Raw genomic sequence first — 14,862 nt, 5'->3', positions numbered from 1 at the left:
TTTTTATGCTCATCTTTTGTATTTAGCTATACATTTCTTCATCACTAGCAACCAGTCCACTAGGTCTGTAACAACACCCCACTATGTAATTGATCTTGTTAGATTCCACCTCACACCAGATGGCTTCAAACTCAGTGCCACATGAAGTACTGTTATTATTATTAGTAGTAGTACAATCATAGTTCTCATCTCCAACTGGATTCAAGTCATCCAATATCATTAGCAGCACCCCCTCCCTCTCTATCCTTCCAAAAAATACTGTACTCTTGACACTTGATATCAGTTAGTAGGTCTGATTCTGAGAGCCAGGTCTCACTAATACTTACAATCTGAAGTCACAACATATTGATTAAGGCAACAAACTCTGTCCCTTTGTTTCTAATACTCCTAGCATTCACGTTCAGACATAATAATCTACCTGTTTGTTCTTTTGTATTGTCTTGTCTGCAGTTTGCCTGACACACTTCGACAACTTGCACATCTCTATTCTTCTCTAATGCCTTACACTTGGAGACATCTTTGCACACATTTGATGGGTCTGAACAGAACGAGCACAAACCCAAAATCGTTCTCTCATCGTCAATATTTCCATGACAAAGCCCATTCATGTCATTAACACAGTTATATAACATTGTCGCTCTTACACTGACATTCACACCATTCGTCCGTTTATAATTTAGTTTCTCTGACTCTGCGTTAGGTCTCATACCAGTTATTAATTTTTCTAGACTCCCGCTTATGAATGATATGTTAGCAGAAATGCGTGAAGAGAAAGGAGTGCCATTTGTGAATGTGTGGAATGAATTTGAAGGAAGAATTGAAGTGTATAAGAAGGATGGACTGCATTTGAATAGTTTTCTACTGGAAGGGAAAGTATTGTGTGCATAGAATGAATCTTAGCAAGTAAGAAGTGATGCAACAGTGGGAGAGTAAGGAAGGAGAGATTGAAGTTGTTCTTATTAATGAAAAAGTAGATAGCATGAGTGTAGAGAATGAGAGACAAGTGTGCAAGAAAAATAGGGAAATGGGGAGAACAGCGTGAGAAAGGGTGATGCCCAAAGAGAATGTTGATGCATGTGTAGACAAGAAGGGAATGGCTTGGCGTGGGATGTACAGAAAACAGTTGGATTTGAAGAAGGTTCTTCTGGAATAAATAAGCAGAAAAAGAAATGGCTCGAGGAAGGTATAGAGAAGTCACAACTAATAAGTGTAATCAGAAAAACATGTTATAGATCCAGGGATGAACTATTATGTTTGTATACGAATGCTAGAAGTATCAGAAACAATGGAAATGAAATGGTTGCACTGATTGGGTTCGTTCACCCAAAAATTGTTGGAATAAGTGAGACATGGTTGAATGAGGATGACATCCTCACAGGAATAGAGATGGAAAGGTATGATGTGTTTCATGAAGATAGAAAGGATAAAAGGTGTGTGTGTGGGGGGGGGGGGTGCTATTGATGATAGAGAAAGAGTTATGTCCATGTAAGGTAAGGGAAACAGTTGCAGTGGTTTGTGGCAGTATTGTGTGAGATAGAGTGAACAGAATGAAATACTACTTAGTCAAATGTTGTTATAGACCTGGTAATGGGGGGGGTAGTGATGAGAAAATGTATAAGCAAATGGGAAAAGGGTAATCATTATGGATGACCTTAATTATGGCAATATTGACTGGGATGATGAGATAGCAATCGGAAGTAAAGAAAATTAGTTTCTTGTTTTTGAGTGACAACTACCTCAGGCAGTATATAACAGAGGACACATGAGAATTAGAGAGAGTGACCATGAAGTGATTAATGAAGTTCCACATATAACAGAGGACACATGAAAATTAGAGAGAGTGACTATGAAGTGATTACCTGGGTGGTTACCAGCAGTGTGAGGATCTGTGCTTGGAAGGGGTATATGTGGAACTACAAGGCTGGTGATTATTAGAAGTTCAGGAGACAGCTTGTAGATATAGCATGGAATGAGGAGTTGGCTTGAAAGGAGATCAGTGCAGCTTTGGTGATATTCAAGATCCACTGTCTAGTAGAAGCAATGTCTAAATATATTCCAAGGTTCAGAAGGTTAAATAATGTAGGTGTTAAATGGATGAATGAAGAGATTAAGTATGCAATACAGAGCAGAAAGGCATTATGGAGAGTTTGAGAGTAATTGATGATGAGGAGAGACTGACTGTAAGTGAGCAAGGGGTATATGGGGAATTGAGCAAACTTGATTAATAAGGCTGTGGGACTTGATTATATATCACCACAGTGTAATAATTGATTCCATGAGAATTACAAAGAACAGGCAAGGAGGGTGACTTGGTTGGTAAGGGTAGAAAAAGTGAAGTATGAGCAGCAGTTAGCTAATGAAGCCAAAAAGACTCCTAGGGAGTTCTTTTGATATGTAGCCATCAAAAAAAAAAAAAAATGAATGAATGAATGATTATAGATGGATGACTCTGATCAGAGTAAATGCTATAAGAACAACTGCTGCAGAAGATATAGTTAAGATATTTAATGAACAGTTCATAAAGGCCTTTCATTCTTGTGAATGTGAAATCATGGAGAGTTTGAGAGTAATTGATGATGAGGAGAGACTGACTGTAAGTGAGCAAGGGGCATATGGGGAATTGAGCAAACTTGATTAATAAGGCTGTGGGACTTGATTATATATCACCACATATTTTGAAGGAATGTGCCAGGGAGTTGGCAATCTGCCATGACATATTTGTTTAGTATGAGTCTTATATTGGGTAAGGTTCCAAAGGAGTAGAAGGTAGACAAGATTGTGCCACTTCATAAGGGAGGTGACAGAACTCAAGCACCAAATTATAGGCCTATCTGTGTGTCGGTTGTTGTTTTTAAAGTGTTGGAGAGGCTAACAAGAACCAGTATCCAGAATTGGGTTGACAACAGTGGTATTATCTTATTGCAATAAGGTGACAGCTGCATTGACGAGGGAGATAGATGCATAGCTGTATGCTTAGATTTTGCAGAGGCTTTTGAAATATTACTATATGATAAGTTGATAGTCAAACTGGAGTGAATATGGTTGGATATTAGACTAGTACATTGGATTGAAGCCTGGCTATCCGATAGATATCAGCAGTTTGTATATAGGAGAACAATATCCTGGAAAAGGAAAATCACTAATGATATGCTTCAGGGTTCCATTTTAGGGCCATTTCTGTTTAACATGTATGTTAATGATATTGGAGAAGATTTGAATGGGAATATTCGGTTGTTTGCAGATGATGCAAAGTTGGGATGAACTATGAGGAGTAGAGCAGATGATGTGGCCTTACAAGAAGACTTGAATAGATTGAGTGGATGAGCATGGGAGTGGGGATGAGAGTTCAGTGTTACAAATGTAAGGTTTTAAAATTTGGGAAACAAAGATGGAATGTAGAATTTATAGTTGGTGGGGATATATTGTTGGAGGTGGGGAAATAAGAGATCTTATGGTGATGGTGGATAAGGATCTAAAATTTCGAGGACACATTGCCAATATTCTGAGAACAACACAATGAATTCTGGAAATGATGTGGAGGACACTGACTTGTAGAAGTAAGGAGATTTTTGTTCCACTAATTAAGGTACTGGTTAGGCTACACATGAACTACTGTTCACAGATTTGGTCACCTGGTTTTCATAAGGACAAAGAGATATTGGAGACGGTCTAGAGACGATCAACTAAAGTAGTTTCTGATCTCCGGAATGTTGAATATGAGGAAAGGTTGAGAAGATGCGATTTATAGTCTAGTGTATAGGAGGAAGAGGGGGTGATATGATAGAGATGTGCAAGTTGGTAAGGGTGTGGGTGAGAAGCAGGTTTTTTCATGCAGTGTTGTGAATGATTGGAATGCCTTGTCTGAGTGTGTGGTGTCTGCAGAGAATTTGAATGTGTTTAAGGCACAGTATGATGAGCTGTGTGTATGACAAAGGGCCCTCCTAGATGAGTCTTTGACTCCATGGGATCTTAGAGTAATAATAGATCACACTAAATAGAAGAAGTAGTTATATAATTTGATCACAAAAGAAATTAAGAAATTATGAAAGAATTAAACCAGGAATCAGTAATAGAAAAAATTTAAAAATATAAACACGAATGGATGGAACACCTTGAAAGAATGAAAACAGAAAGATTACCAAAACAAGCCTTAAATTACAAACCATTAGGAAAAAGAAAACCAGGACATCCTCTTAAGGCATGATGATGAGTTATATAATTTAGACTTGTTGAAGTATTACTATTAGATTAATTATTATTATTATTATTATTATTATTATTATTATTATTATTATTCAGGCCTCCAAGGAGTCAAAAGACTCATCGAGGGAGGTCCTTTCTAAGACATAAAGTCTGTCAAGACTCATCGAGGGGAGGTCCCCCCCTGAGAAACACAAAGTTTATCATACCACTCCTTAAACCCACTGACCGTTCTCGCTCCCACCACTCCATCAGGCAATGCATTCCACGGCTCAACCACCCTCCACACAAAGAAACCACTCCTTACCCTCTTGCTCACAGTTTCCTTTCGTAACTTCCAGGGATGGCCTCTTGTCATCACTCCTTCCCGCTGATCAACCAAGCGAAAGAACTCCCCAGTGTCAACCCTGTAACCACCTCTCAACAGTTTAAAAGTCTCAATCATATCACCTCTCCTTCTTCTATCCACCAAACTCTGCAGTCCACATTCTCTCAGCCGATCCTCATAACTATCCTTGTACAGTCCTGAAACCATCATTGTCATCCGTCTTTGTATCCTTTCCACAGTTAATTTATCCCCTTCAAATCCTAGGGACCAAATCTGAGAACAATAGTCCAAGTGTGGTCTGATCAGAGACTTATACAACGGAATGATAACCCTCTTATCTCTGCAGGTCAGTGTCCTTCTCATAATAGCAGCAATCCTCTGTGTTACCTTCACCACCTTTGCAATATGTCCCCTAAACTTCAGGTTTCTATCAATCATCAACCCCAGATCTCTTGTCTCCCCTACTTCCTCCAGTATGCAGAAGAGATTTTTCATAGTGTTCAGGAATGTAGGGTAACATGATGTTATACCCAAAAGTTGTACAAGGAAAGTGTTAGCAGCAAGTTTATATAAAGAAACCTGTAGAAAGTAATGGCTGAGTAGACTACATTGCTTGAGAGTAGTGTATGTAAAGGAAATGAATTTTAGGCCTGTCATACTTGAACACAATGTTTGATAATCTAATCATGCACAAAGGTATGATAATTTTTTTTTTTTTTGAAACCACTAATACAGTTAGTACTGGGAGTGAGCTAGAGGTTAGATAATCCAGAAATCCTGGGCTCCAAAAGCTATACATGGAAGATCTGAAGAGTGGTTATATGATTGACACTTAAAAAGTTGAAGAGTTTGTATCAGATTAATGCAGAAAAGTTTTTTTTTTTATGAAATATTCCACAAAAAAACTTGAGTTTTTTTGTGGAATAGAACAATAGGAAATCAGGGGTAAGACAAGAAGTTTCTTATATAGAGAAACCTGTGGAGTATTCATAACTATAAATACACATGTATGCCACAGTAATTAACTTTTTAATAATATTAAAAAAATAATATGTGAATATTTTGTCTTAAGTATCATAAGACATCTCAGTACAGTTATTAAACAACAATAAGAATTACATTCAAAAAAACACATTAGTGAACGTGTTTACATTGGAATCCCTCTATGTATACAGTAGCATGTTTAAGGATTAAAAACTATTAGGCTATAATTATAAACACGAGCTTTTGTATAAAGAAACTGCTGAAGCCTTACGTCACAGACCCAATCTTAACCGTAATGACTGTCTCACTGTCCCGAAAGTCTGGAAAACTGTTATCCTCAACTGTATAAAATATTTATCAGTTATATTTTAATTTAATTTAGTTAGCACATATAACACATTTAATAGTTTTTAATCCTTAAACACACTACTGTATACATAGAGGGATTCCAAATCTGTTCCAGTGTAATCATACACATTAATGTGTTTTTTTTTAAAATGTAATTCCTATTGTTGTTTAATAACTGTACTGATAATGTCTTATGATACTTAAGACGAAATATTTACATATTATTAAAAAGTTAATTACTGTGGCATACATGTGAATTTATAGTTAAGACAATAGGTTATCTCAGGAAGCTGTACAGAGAAATTATAAGCGTCAAGTTATTTTGAAGATCATACATTACTTGAGTTTAATGTGTCTGGTGTAATTTAGCATTCTATTTGATAGTTCAAATCTTGCATTTTGTTTTTTGAGTGCATGGTGATTTAATAATAATAAATTTTAATATATTATTGTTATATATTTTTATATCATTTACTCCCATAAAAAGTTGGAAACCAGTAGTACTTAGTGAACTAGGAGTTAGATAATCCAGAAATCTTGGGATCTAAAAACCAAACATGGAACTTTTTTTAAGCTACTTCAGACTTCCAGTGAACAGGATGGTGTTGACATATTGAGCATGAAGATTGAAGATATACACAAACAAATATGCAGAAGCCTGTGGGTAGGGAAATACAGCATTCTGTTTGCTTAGCCATTTAGCTTGGCAAATTACATTAATGATAATTACAATATTGCTATTATGATGATTATTATTAATGATGATGTTACTTCTCACAATAAGAAACTCACTATAAGAACCTACTAAAATGTTCCTACTAGTGTCCCATAACATCAGGCTTATGTTACAAGCTACTCCACTTCACCAGTATCTTGAGCCTCAGTATGAACTTTAGCAATATACCTCACCACTTAAATACATGTAAACCTAATCTGTTATTCTTTGCTGAACCTTAACTGTCCTCTAGAATTATAGTTTGCCTTCACTATTCTCACTACATTCTGCATGATTCATCACTATCTTAGCTACATCATAAATGATGCCTTCCAGAAAAGCAGAACATATTGCAGAACAGAAGTTGGTGAGTGATGTAAAAAATGCTCCCTACATTGATAGATTGAGAGATTGTGGATTGCAGAGATTGGTTGATAGGCGAAGAAGAGGGGATATAATAGAAACATTTAAATTACTGAAAGGTTTTTATAGGATTGATGCAGGGAAAATGTTTCAGCTGTGTGATAGTGATGGAAGAACAAGAGGTCATCCCTGGAAATTAAAGAAGAGTGTGGTTAACAAAGGTGTCAGAACAAGGTTTTTTGCCTGGAGGGTGGTGAATGAGTGGAATTCATTGCCTGACTTAGTTGTGAGCTCTTCCTCTGTAAATGAATTCAAGAAGATATTGTTTTGCTAGTTTGGGTCTCCTGCGATGAGTCTACTGACTCCATGGAGATACCCGTAATAATAATAATAATGATAATATGCATTTGTCAGATATGATATTCCTTGCCAGATATTACTAATCTTCAGATACCCTCTAAATGATCTACTGTGGCTCCTTTCCTTTGTTGTTTGATCTATTGCCTTTATCAATCTCCTAATTCCAATGACCATACTGAATTCCATTAATTATTTATCCCTGAAGGTTGATTTCATACAATTTAATTATCCAGACAGTGAGATCATTTTCCTTGGAAGCCTGAGGTGTTTATAATTCAAACTGATCTCTCTTCTCTAAGTTAACAGTTTAAGCTAGAAGAGAAGTTATGAGATGGGGGGGGGGGGCTGGATCTTTTCTTTTAGGAAATATAAGAAGACAAAGTTTGTCATCATCATCATCATCATCATCAAATTCCTGCCATGTACCCTCAAGGGGTGTACAGGATATGACAGTACTACATGAAAAAATTACATCATTACTAACTTCCTATCTACAATTTTCCTCCAAATCAGTCTGTTACTTGTCAAGACTCCAACATTATCAGTTCTTATATTTCTATCGTCTAAGGCACTTTGTACCGTATCAATCCACCTATATCTTGGTCTTCCTCTGGGTCGTTTTCCTGCCAACCTGGCAGAGAACACTTGTTTTGCTAATCTTTCCTCTCCCATTCTATTTATGTGACCATACCATCTCAGATTAGCTCTGCTAACGCATTCATGGATGCTGACAATGTCAAGTTCTTTCCTAATATCCTCATTTTTAATATGATATTGCCATTGATGCCATCTGTTCACGCCTCTAATCTTTCTCAGGACTCTCATATCTGCGGTCTCTAGTCTTTGGTCAAGTGTTTTACTTCTGACCCAGCTCTCAGATCCATAAGTTAAAATTGGTTTGAACACAGTCTTGTATACAGCTAATTTAGTGTTCCGACTAATTTCTTTCTTATTCCATATGAATTTATTCAATTGACTTCCCACGATACCAGCTTTGCTGATTCTGTTGTCTATTTCTATATTTAGTTTACCATCTTCAGTAAAAATTGTGCCTAAGTAGCTGAAATGTTTTACTTGTTCCACAGGTTCTCCATTCACAACACAGTTGACATTTTCATTGATTCTGCCTATTTTCATTGTCTTTGTCTTTTTATTGCTGACCTTCATACCATATCTATTACAACAGCTATTCAATTTAGTCAGAGAATCTTGCAGACTTGTAGCGGATTTATTTAGAAGTATAACATCATCCGCATAAAGCAAAGAGCTGACATTAACATCTCCAATTTTGATATCAGGTTTAATACCACATTCCTTCATAATGTGATCCATATAGATAATGAATAACAGAGGGGATAATGTACATCCTTGTCTCACACCAGATTTAACATTAAACCATCTTCCTGTACTTCCTTCAATTCTAACTGCTGACTCACAACTCAAATAAAGACTAAGTATTGCTTGATATAATGCTCCATTGACACCATATAACTGCAGCGTATTGAATAGATTCTCTCTTGGCACCTTGTCATATGCCTTTTCCAAATCGACAAAACTTAAATACAGATCTTTGTTATATTCCCATGCTTTCTCGACTATTTGTCGTAAAGTGAAGATCTGATCCTGACAGCCTCTATTTGGCCTGAATCCAGCTTGTTCTTCACCAAGCTTTTCTTCCACAATTCTTCTCAACCGTTTCTCAAGTATACTTGCATAGATCTTGCCAGGAACACTCAGTAGGGAAATACCTCTGTAATTCTCACATTCAGTTTTATTTCCCTTTTTATATATGGGTACTATGAGAGCTCTACTCCAATCATCGGGAATTCGTCCCTCTGTCCAGGCTTTCTGAACTATGCAGTGCAGCCACTGTAAGACTCTTATACCACCATACTTCAGCATTTCTGGTCGAATATCATCTACTCCTGCTGCCTTTCCACATTTCAAGCCTTTGATGGCTTTTTCTACTTCAAGTATGGATATGTATTCCTGACTGCATTCCTGGTCAGTGTTTTTTATCACTGTGCTGTCCTCACTGCTAGTTTCATTTAGCAGTTTTTCAAAGTAATTACTCCATACTTCAAGGATATCTTTTTCTCCTGTTTTCATTTCACCTTTATCATCTCTAATTCCTTTTACAGCACTCTTTCCTCCATTCCTAAGCTTCTTCAACAACCTCCAGAATATTTTGCCACCTTCTTGATATTTATTTTCTATATTCTTGCCAAAGTCCTCCCATGACTTTTGTTTAGCTAGTTTTACACACTGTTTAGCTTTCTTACATTTGTCTCTGTATTCTGTAAGAGTAAAAGCTGACTTATTTGCCAGGAACTTTTGATATGCTTTCTTCTTTTCCTTCACTGCCTCTTTAACTTCCTGTGTCCACCAGGGAGTTCTGATTTTTTTATCTTTGCACACAACCTCACCACATGCCTCTCTGGCAGAATCAATCAATGTTTCCTTCAGAGTTTGCCACTGAATCTCCAAGGTTTGATTCCTGTTCTCAAACTCTTTCATTTTCTTTTCAATAATATTTCTGTATTTAATCTACAGTTTACATCTGAGAGCTGCTCAACTTTTATTCGCTTTAAAACTTTCTTACATGTTATTCTTTTCAATATGAAATTCAATTTTATCCTGCTCAAGACTAAATAGTGATCACTTCCAATTTCAAATCCTCTGTACACTCTGGTGTCCTGCACCAGGGAGAAAACATCACTATCAACAATAACATAGTCAATGAGACTTTTCTTATTCCTAGCCTCTTCTCTCTATGTGAATTTGTGCACATTTTTATGTTGGAACATGGTGTTAGTAATAACCAGTCCATGTCCTGAGCAGAAATCCAACAGATATTTGCCATTATTATTAGCTTTGCTCTTTTCTCCAAATTTTCCCAAAATATTTTTGTATGTCTCACAATCATTTCCTACTCTGCTATTTAGATCCCCAACAAGGACCAACTTTTCCTTTTTCATTGTGTCAGTTGCTTTTTCTAAAGCCTCAAAAAATTCCTCCACTTCTACCTTAGTAGAACCTTCTGTGGGACCATAGGCACAAATAAGTCTCATTGTCCAGTTCCCCATTCTCATATTTGCCCACATTACTCTACTTGAGACTGACTGCCATTCAAGAAGATTAGCCTCATATTTTGTGTTGAATACTATGGCTACTCCTTCTTTTCCTTGATTGTTATTGCCTGAATATAACATTTTGTATTTATTGCTCAGAAAGATCTCACCAGTTTTGGTCTTTTTTGTTTCAGTCACCCCTAGACAAAGTTTGTTCTAGGTGTTTATCATATATAATTTGAGTTACATCAGTAATGATCTAACCCAAACCTTTCACTCACACCTACCAAAATATAAAATAATCCTTATAATTCTCACCCTGCTGCCTCCTTATCACCATAAAGAGATAACAGGGTTTTTCCACCCAGAAACTAGGGTTTTTCATCTCTCTAAATAGACAAACTGGCCATATGCATAAGTGCATTAAAAAAAAAAAAAATGAACAACGATTACTCACATTCATTTGTTAAATAGACAGCTGTTTTTTTTGGTTCCAAGCACTCTGCTGCCTGCCAAAAATAAGTTTAATATCTTGGGCCTCGATGTAACCCATATCAGATATTAAGCTGATAAGAACAGATCATGATTGAGTACCATAACTGTTTATTCTAACTAAAGTTAGATATCCTCCATGACCAAAACATAGCTCTGCCAAGATCTATGGAAGCTATAATAAATTTAGTTTAATCCTTTATCCAAGTGTGAGCAAACAAAGTTTGCGCCTGAAAGTATAGTATGCTCACACTTGGATAAAGGATTAAACTAAATTTATTATAGTCTAACCAAGTGAAAAATAAACTTTCAACATCCTTCTATGGAAGCTATACTCACTTATATACTATAATTATATACTATAATTATCAAAGTTTTAGCTTAAGATTCCACTTCTTTAACTATACTTTATACCTTTTGCTGCTTACCATTTTGCCTCTTTGAATTTCCCACTAATCGATTCAGTTGCTGCTCATTCAATTCCCATTCTTTGGTTGTGGTTCAGCCTATGGTTCTTATTGAGACTATGGTCTAAAGGTAGAAGGCAAATAGGAAAGAGGCAGAAGAAAACCTGGCTTGAAGATGGGGGGGGGAGGATTGTTATCTTATTTTATCATTTATCTGGGGTTTAGATTCTCCCTAGCAAAAGGTGTCATTCCCTTTCCTAGTTTCTGTTCACTGTGCAGTCTACATTTTTTTTTTTTTTTAACTTATAGAGATCTGTTTTGAGACTACACAGTATATCAGGTTTTACTTTGTTAGTAATCCATTTCTCAGTTACTTATGGGTAAAGTTAGTGAAAGTTTTTCCACTTGGTTATACTATAAATTCAAGATGCCCAGAAATTATATTCTTGGTTTCATCCTTTATCCAAGTTAAGCAAAGTTTGCACAGAAGTAACTTCATGACTGGGCTACTTGTATATGGAGGCTAATGACTTCATATCACTAGCCTTAGTATCTCATAATGCAAAACACATATCCTTACAGACGTGTAATGCTATGCATTATGGAAAGAGTCACTACCCAGACCGATTTCAAAATTTGTTGAGATTAAAAAGTAAAGGGTGCTCATCATAGGACTCAGGTAGTTTGTATAGAGGTGCAAGAGAGCCTGATATTATTAGGAGAAAGAAAAGACAAAGAGATAGGTAGTATGAGAGATAGAGAAAAGGCCTCAGCTCTTTTATATCATCATATAGCCAAAGGCTATCAGTTTTCCTTTTCACCAATCTCATATAGATGAACGACCAAAAGACCAATTGAAACTAAAGTGCAAAGATGACTGATACAGAAGTGGTTAAACTTATCTGAGTTAACCGCCTTGAGTTGGCCTTCTCTGGCTAGAATTGCTCTCCAGTCATTCCTGCAATTGACTATAAGACCACATTGAATTAAGAGGATGGAACTATTTAAAAAAACCTCTCATCGCAAAAATAGACAGAATAGAATTTTATCTCTCCCTAGTGAATATTGCATAATGTGGGTGGTCTACGCCATCTAGTCGAAAATTTAATATCTCTTAGAATGCTTCTTTCTAAATACAAAAATCGTCTAAGTGAACAATAAAATTTCCACAATATAATATTATAAAGCATTTGGATGTCATATTTCTGGTTTTTAAATCCGTGTTCCTTTCTAATCTTCCATAAATGGTATTTTAATTCATTAATTATAAAAATCAAAATTCTCTTCCCATTGTTGATAGGTGGTGGGTACTGCAAAAAATAACCTGTTCTGTTGTAAATAATGTAATGTTCAACACATTACATAATCTGTTCCAAATATGCAGGGCAAGAGGACATCTGTAGAACACAAGTTCTACTGTTTCCAATTGGTAACAGATGTCACAGATTGGATTTCCAATGTTAAAGTACCTCCATTTGATGATATTGACTGGAAGGCAACCATGTGCAATTCTCCAAACAAGATCCCTCCTGTTATGGTATCCTTGGAACTTCAATAAGATATGAAAGAAAGTGTTGTTGTCAGTACACAACTGTAGAAGTTTGCAGCAAAAGAGATTAAAGATATTTTTATACCAAATTTTACTTTTTTTAATGGAAAGAATGTCAATGCCAAAGTATTGTAGCAGCCTTAGAGTAAGTACAGAGTATTGTAGTATTCGGGAACAATATCAGCTTTTGGACCTTTATAATCATTTACTCCAAACAAGGGAAGATGAAAACCCACATAGTACAGGAGAAGGTCTGCACATATGTGATTGTTCTGCAATATTTTATGGATTTTTGAGGCTGTGTTGCTTAAGTAGCAGCATTTTAAGTCTGGAAGCCCAAATCCTCTATGCTTCTTTGATAATTGAAGAAATTCCTTTTTAACTTATTGGTATTGGCATTGGCTGGAACATAAAAATTGCACAGGCTTACTATATAATTGCTTTTCTTCAGCTTCTGTGATGCCTGTAATATTTATTATGTACAACTGAGCAAGAAAGATTATGGTTTTGAATACTATGGCTGTAGAAGAAAAGGAAAGTGGCTTTATTTTCCAGTCTTCTAAGGTTTTAAAGTTCTTGTATATAAGTTCTTGAACTGGTAATATTGGATAAATGGAGAAGAGAATTCCAAGTACAAGGGTGGTCTGAAAGGTTCTCAACCTAACAATGAAAAAACGAATTTATAATTTCAAAATTATTCAACATAATCTCCCTTAAGACTAATACATTTATTCCAACAATGCTCCATTGCTATTATCCCATCCCTGTAGTGGTTCTCAGTAAGATCTGCAAAATACCCCTTGACAGCTGCAGTCACCTCTTTATTCTAAGAAAAACGCTGACCAATGAGTAAGAGTTTTAGTTTTGGGAAGAGACAGAAGTCAGAGGCAGCCAAATCTGGGGAATAGGGTGGATGTTCCAACAATTCATAGTGCAGATCCCTTAATTTTCCCATTGCCAAAACACTTTGAGGCAGGTGCATTGTCCCGATGAAAGATGATTTTTTTCCTTGTGCAAACCGGGTCTTTTCTCATGCATTTTTTCATCCAGTCTGGTTAAAAGATCGGAATAATATTTCCCGGTTATTGTTTTACCCTTTTCAAGACAATTAAAAACTAAATGCCTTTAGCATCCCAAAACACCAATCCCATGACCTTTCCTGCTGATGAAAGCAACTTTGTCTTCTTTAGCACTGAACAACCATCTTCTGTCCACTGTTTTGACTGCTGTTTGGATTCTGATGGGTAATGGTGAATCCAAGTCTCATCCATAGTAATTGATGCACAAAAACAGTTTTATTCTTGTTAAAATGCTCCAAGCACTGTTCAGAGATTTTCATGCAAGTGCATTTTTGATCTGCTGTAAGCAAGCACGGCACCCATCTTGTGCAAACCTTTTTCCTATGCAATTCTTCATCCAAAATATATCCTACATGTTCTTTTGAAATGCATATAGTCCCAGCAATGTCAAGCAATTTGACTCACCAGTCATCCAATACCATATCATGCACTTGATCAATGATTTCTGGTGTTGTTACACTTTTTGGACGTCCTTCACGTGGATCATCTTCAAGGCTGGTTCAGCCACGTTTAAACTCGGCAGCCCATTTCTTAACTGTCGAAAATGAAGGAGAAGAGTGCCGATAAACTTTTATCAACTTCGAATGAATTTCTTTTGTTGTTAAACTTTCTTTTACAAAGAATTTTATAACCGCATGATACTCACTTTTATCCATTTCAAGGGATACAGACAACACTTTTGCTTCAAACAGCTGTATAAAACAAACTACTTGATAGAATTACTTGCAGTTTAACATGGATGCTTATGAATGCTTATGTCTGCATTAATAGTTCATCCACTGATCTTGCTGAATTTTTCCAGAGTACCATTTATTATTGAGGTCTCATCAGTGGAAGCCAGATCCAGAAGTGATACTAAGGTTGAAGTAATGCAGAAGTCATATTTCCATATATAGAAGTAGTCAAAAGGTGTCTCACCTTATTACTAAAATACTCTCGATTAGAGAGAGATTTTGAAAGTTTTTC

General features: G+C 36.2%; 1 protein-coding gene and 1 pseudogene across 4 annotated transcripts in view; one reads left to right on the top strand and one right to left on the bottom strand.

The window, feature by feature from the left end:
- Positions 1–14,862, top strand: part of DNAlig4 (DNA ligase 4) — a 588,281-nt gene that overhangs the window by 507,620 nt on the left and 65,799 nt on the right. The window lies entirely within an intron of this gene.
- On the bottom strand, positions 10,856–10,991 carry LOC150101242 (U2 spliceosomal RNA; annotated as a pseudogene).

Source organism: Typopeltis vanoorti, chromosome 12 (genome assembly GCF_054136105.1).
Source record: "Typopeltis vanoorti isolate ZY-2024b chromosome 12, IOZ_Tvanoo_1.0, whole genome shotgun sequence".
NCBI classification, from domain to species: Eukaryota; Metazoa; Arthropoda; class Arachnida; order Uropygi; family Thelyphonidae; genus Typopeltis; species Typopeltis vanoorti.
This window is presented reverse-complemented; position numbering and strand designations above follow the sequence as displayed.